This window comes from Cyprinodon variegatus, unplaced genomic scaffold, assembly GCF_000732505.1.
Source record: "Cyprinodon variegatus isolate N-32 unplaced genomic scaffold, C_variegatus-1.0 Scaffold959, whole genome shotgun sequence".
NCBI classification, from domain to species: Eukaryota; Metazoa; Chordata; class Actinopteri; order Cyprinodontiformes; family Cyprinodontidae; genus Cyprinodon; species Cyprinodon variegatus.
Window position 1 is genome coordinate 35,856 of NW_015151412.1, and position 6,084 is coordinate 41,939.

At 36.1% G+C, this 6,084-nt stretch overlaps 1 long non-coding RNA gene across 1 annotated transcript in view; it reads left to right on the top strand.

The window, feature by feature from the left end:
* The window catches only part of LOC107100314, a 13,433-nt gene extending 8,314 nt beyond the window's left edge, over window positions 1-5,119 (top strand). The window contains exons 2-4 of the long non-coding RNA XR_001481997.1: window positions 4,344-4,449; window positions 4,733-4,764; window positions 5,001-5,119. This is a non-coding gene — a long non-coding RNA (uncharacterized LOC107100314). The remainder of the gene's footprint in view (window positions 1-4,343; window positions 4,450-4,732; window positions 4,765-5,000) is intronic.
* Window positions 5,120-6,084: the final 965 nt, after the last annotated feature.

A 6,084-nucleotide genomic window follows, 5' to 3' on the forward strand; every position in this document is an offset into this window, starting at 1 on the left:
ACCGAGACAGTCGAACCGAACGGTTCGGACGGTTTTCATAAACTGTTCCATCCCTAATATATATACATCACAATGTGCTGGTTATTGCAGCTCATGCCACCTGACGGGCGTCATGCACTATGTGGGGAAGAATCGGCTTTGGCTTTTCACAACCGCTACATGCACAAGTGCACTCTCACAAACAACTACAGGAGCTTGGTTCCAGGTACTTAGAGATTCACTTCCACACAGGAAGCTCATGTTCTTATTTTCAGCTACCACAGTATACATGTCAGATTAAGTAAGACTACTTATACTTCAGTGGTAGTATAAAGGTGCTACTTTATTGTATCTCTTATACTATATCAGTTGGTTTGCTTTTCTTTTTACATATCTCTTTGAAGGTGACAAAGCAGAGAGAAGACATTTTATCATTGTCTCCCTTTTATCTCCTCTTTCTTTTAATCTTTTATCCTTTTTTCTTTTTCTGTTTTACTTACATTGCAGTTTCCATATAATCTGTAATACTCCCTGAATGAATTATAAAAAAGCTTTATGTGCATTACTTTATATGCATTACTATGGCGATAGCCATACTGCTCCATTTGTGAAAGCAATATCTTTTGGGCTCGATACAATTATTATTATTATTATTGCCATACTGTCAGACAGGAAACTGTTAAAAAAATAAAATCCCCTACAACTTCCAGCCACTGGCGTGCATATTTTTTTACTCTAACTCCACCGTTCACTAAATTACAGGGTCTGACCAGGAGATAATGCTTCTCTTTAGATCTTAATGTCCGCACATTATTCTCTGAATTTCTTATCTAAAATTATCTTTACAGATTGTAAGCAAGTTATTCTGACATCCACCAGGCCTCTGAAAATATGTACCAGTTTGATTTTTTACTTGTTTTAATTTACATTTTTTGTAACTAGTCAAATGATGTCCCAACAACATCTTTTTCCATGGAATAGCTGATTGTGAACTTTTTCCACATTTAAATGTTCATACTATGCCTGAAAAAAATATTTTTTCAGACACTGTATATACACAGTTTGATATACCTGTAACAATGGAGCTAGCCTTCACTGAGCAATGGAGTCAGCAATGGAGGCGCTCCATTGAATGATCTTGAGCTGATCCACAACATGATGGATTTCCGCCAAGTTGACAAGGCTGTTGCAGACTTTGTACTTGAGAAGCTTCACAACCATGGGTGGTTCCTTTCAAAGGAAGTTGTTCCACTCGCCATGTTCAGTAAGAGTCCAAAAATGACCAACAACTTGGAGCAAGAAATGGCTACTCAGCTATTGGCAACACCAGTACCAGAGCACTTCCGTCTTGTAAAGCCAATCTTCCAAAAGGTTACCCGCAACACGACTTTGAAAGATTTGATTGGACCTGAATCTCATGCACTGTTCCGCATTCTGGACCTCAAAACTGACTGGCTTGCCAAACCAGTCACATAGTGGTCAACCGATTCAGCATTTCTTGTTGCTGAACAAGTTGTTCAAAGTTGTTAATGACACAGCTGAGCGAGGGGTGAAGCTAGTCTCTGACTTTGTAACAATACTCACCACAGATCCGCAGCAAAGGGCATGGCTACTACAGGGTGTTGAGCAGCACATGAAGCAGTTCCTCCCTTTTTACAAAAAATCACTTGAAAAGTCAGTGTAAAGCACCCATGTACCAATGTACGTGAATCCTTGGACGTTTGCCCAGATGACATTGAAAGGACAGATAAAAACTGAAATTGAATCATAGCAAAACGTTTTCAGACATATTTGTATTACTAACAGAATAAAGTCATATGCAAGAGTTCCTCTGATATATTATGATTTGGTCATTATTAAACTAGCTACATAAAATGTTGTATGGCGAAGTCAAGGCATACCTTTTTTTACATCATTCTATCTATTTATATCTATCTAGTGAAAAAGTTGAAAAAGCTTTCTGCTTTCAGCATGTATGAAAGCTTTTCAGTAGTATGTATGAAAGTTTTTTAGTAGTGTATATGAAAGCTTTTTAGTAGTGTATATGAAAGCTTTTTAGTAGTATGTATGAAAGCTTTTTAGTAGTGTATATGAAAGCTTTTTAGTAGTATGCATGAAAGCTTTTTAGTGTATATGAAGCTTTTTAGTAGTATGCATGAAAGCATTTTAGTAGTGTATATGAGAGCTTTTTAGTAGTATGCATGAAAGCTTTTCATTAGCGTGTATGAAAGGTAAAACTTTTCACAAGTTTATATGAACAGTTCTCACTACTTTGTGTGAAAACTTTGAATAGGTTATATAATAGTTAAGGGAAAAATGATAGATTAAACCCTGTCAACTAAATATCAATCAGATAGCTCAGCTGTTTTAAAGGGCTTTTATCATGCAAAAGCAACCTTTTTGAGATTTTAATTATGTTTTAATATTATGCTTCTTAACTATTTTTTAGAGGATTAAGTGAGCTAAACCCAGTTTCCATAAACATGTTGCTGAATTTGTAGGGTTTGGCGTACAAAAAGTGCAGAAGGTTTGGTATTTAGTGAGCTATGATTATTTAAACATCAATTTACTCATACTCATGGTCTCCTGCTTCACTATAGATTGAGTCATGGGGGTAGCAGTCTCAGCTGAGACTCTCAGACTTCCCTCTGCAGACACCTCTTCCAAGTCTGCTTGGGGATGCAGAAGGTGCCCCCAGGCCAGCAGAGAGACATAGTCAAACGACCCATACATCGGTTAACATTTGCATGTTTCCAAGCAATGCAAGGCCTTGTCTATATAAGACTCAACTCACTGCGGATCCAGACATTTGAATTGAGAAAGCTTCCTGGAGAGGTGGCGAAACGTCTTCAAATCTTGGAAACCAAGTCCAGTGAAAATTATTATTTTTTTTTTTACTTTTAGGGAATTATACTGGGCAAGTAAAAATTCTTTCTGGGCAAATGAAATGTGAAAGTCACTTGCCCGAAAATCCTTAACGTCAACCCCTGCTATCCCTAAGTGAGAGCCCCGCCATCCTGGGGAGAAAGCTAATTTCAGCGGCTTGCATCTGGCCCCTCTTTATTTTGGTCATGATGAATCTCATCCTGGCCGCTTCACTTTTGGCTGCAAACCGCCCCAGTGCAAAACTGTCAATGCCAGCTTTGTTTATATAGCACATTTTATACAGTTACATTACCTCTGTCCAAAGTCCTGTACATGACAAACAAAATAAAGAATACACATCAAATAATAATTAAAATAAAAAATAATATACTAAAAATTACCAAAAGCCAGTGCAAACTTGCAAAAATGCCCTGATACTTCATTGTGCTAGCCAAAAAGGACCACAATGAATGTCGACCTTTCCAACATGATGGCTCTACATACAGTAGGGTTGCCAACAGTCCCTTAAAAAAAGGAAATGTCATATTTTGAGCAAGACATTTTGCAGTATATTTTAATTCAGGTTTGACTTAAATGTTTCCAAAATCAGTTTAAACAAACACAATAAAAGGTAAAAATGTTATGATCTTGTTTTTTCCTTTGCTCCTTGCTCAGCTGTCTAATTGGTTCTGCGACTGATTATTGCCGATCATTTCCACCTGGTTCCTCTACTATTTAAGTTGTGTGTTTGCCTCCCATCAGCACCAGGTTATTCGTGTGTTTTGGTGAGACGTTTCCGAGCAATCTTTAGTTCTGTCTGTTTTCCTGATTATGACCAGTTTTCTGCCCTGTGGGTCTCGAGTTTTTGCCTTGTCCCTGTCTGCTCTGTTTGTCGCATCTGGTCCTGGATTCTACCGGCTTCTGAACTTGGAACTGTCTCCTGACTTCGGCCTAGGATTTCCCTTCTGGACTCTGTTGCTGCTCACTCTCTAGGAACTCTGGGGAAGTCGCCCGCCGCAAACAGCGGTCAAAGCTCCTCGAACGGGCTGAACTTTGAATCAGGTCAGTGACTAGATCCAAGTCGCATTCAGCTCCACATCCAGTCTCTGACCTGTATTCTCCTATCCCTGCAGAGATCTGCCCGCAGCAGACGAGCAGCCCCACGCACCTGTTTTGGTTAATAAACGCTTTGAACTTTCCCACTGCCTGTCTCGCCTTGAATTCTGGGTCCAATATTCTGAGATCATTACAAAAAATAAATGTATAATGATAATAGAATGGAATAAAATGCCTGGTCAAGAAGATATTTAGATTAAAATAAGAAAACCTAAAAATAAAGATGCGTGATACTGAAGGCAGCTGCAGAAATTAACACACTTAGCACCAAACAAGTACAGTGTACATGTGTTGTACTTGCTAACTAACTACTATATCCATATATTAGTTTTAAATATTAAGTTTTGTTAAGCTACTTTCTTGTATCTTTTGTTTTATTTTAGAAAAACAACCAAGTCTCTCTGGAGGTGCCATTGCTGGAATAGTAATAGCATGTTTGTTAGTTGCTGCTGCAGGAGCTACTGGAGGCTTCTTCATCTATAAAAAAATGTAAGTTTATACATGTTGCAAACAATACAATATCATACAACATTTTGTTGAACTGTGATGAGTTATCGCAAAGTTGTTTTCTTGATTGTTTATACATATTTAAAGTTAAAAACAGTTATATTTTTTCAAATAAGTGATGATGGTAGTTTAAATGTATATATTTAGATTTATGTGTATTATGTTTATATATATTAACCTCCAAAAGGAGGCTTGATGATCACAATGAAATGAATGATGATGCATTTGTTATTTAAAAACAGTGTTGTTTTCCTCCAATCTTTAGGAAAAAAGCTAGTCCACCATCAGCCACAAAAGGTTTGTTTGAGTAACTCTCCATGTCCTTATTAGTTTACTTTCCAAGTAACTAGTTCTCATGTAAATGTAATTTATTTTAGCTCTGAGTAGGGCTATGGGGTGTATTTGAATGGGCTTTAATGTATCATTTACAACAGAGCTTAAAGAAATAGCTTAATTTGTAAAGTATTATATGCTCTTGGACCTATCGTTGTCATTTTGAAAAAAACAATCATCTACAATATTTATCTTTTTAGAACCAGAACATGGGTATGTTAACATGCCGGGAATAAAGGGTGATAAGAAAGAAAATCATGTCTATGAGAATGTTGCTGGGATTAAGACCAATAAAGAAGAAGAACATGAGTACGAGGAGATGTCACACAATAAAAAGAAATAAAACTAATGAAATGTTTTTTGTTAAAAGGTAAGTTATGGTCTTGTTAGAATAGAAGAATAAGTGTAAAACACTTGAATATATTTTTCTGTATTTTGTCAAAAGAAACATTTAAGCAGGGTCTTTTTAGAATTATGGTAAGTACTTGAGCATTGAGCTAATGTTTTTTTTTTTTTTCTTATTATGCAGGTGATCAGATGATAAAGTAACTATGGATAAATGAGACGAGAGGAAGATATTTTCAGCATGGTTTTGCTGTTGTGCTTTTGGTTTGGAGTTTAATGAATTCTTTAATTTGTTAATCATATTCCCTAATGTGCTATTGTTATAAAAGAAGCGTAACTATAATTCTCACTATAATGTGTACCTCATAAATATGCCATTTTGCTGAAAAGTGGAAGTGGTAAAAAAAAAAGGAACAAGAACATACACTTCTCCTTTGTTGAAAAGAGGAACTGAATGCAGGATGAACATATACTGAATTGTCCTTGGCCTGGAGGGGAAAAAAAGACTTAAGAAAACTTCCACCTTTTCTTTAAAGTGGTCTACAACTGGGTTTAACTGTGTCCTGTCTACAAAAAACTGCCAGACTCCTCCTTCTAGTTTTTAGTGGAAAATACATCTTTGAATTACACATCATTTCAAAAATATTTGCAAGTGTTGTGAGTAATCATCTTTTGGTTATTTTTCATGGGTAAACCTGTCAGGCCAATTTAAATATTTATTATATTTATTTATATAGAATAAAATACAGCGGAAATTACCTTTATTGTCCCAAAATGGGCAAAAAAAAAAAGAAATGTAACACAATAAAGTGCTATGCTGTATAGTTTTTCTTACAAATGTAAATACTGTGTAGTAAGCCGAAGAATAAAAAATCAATACACAGCTGTGGACATTTTTACAGTAATGGATATGGAAAATTAGCAGCAAATCCAGAGATG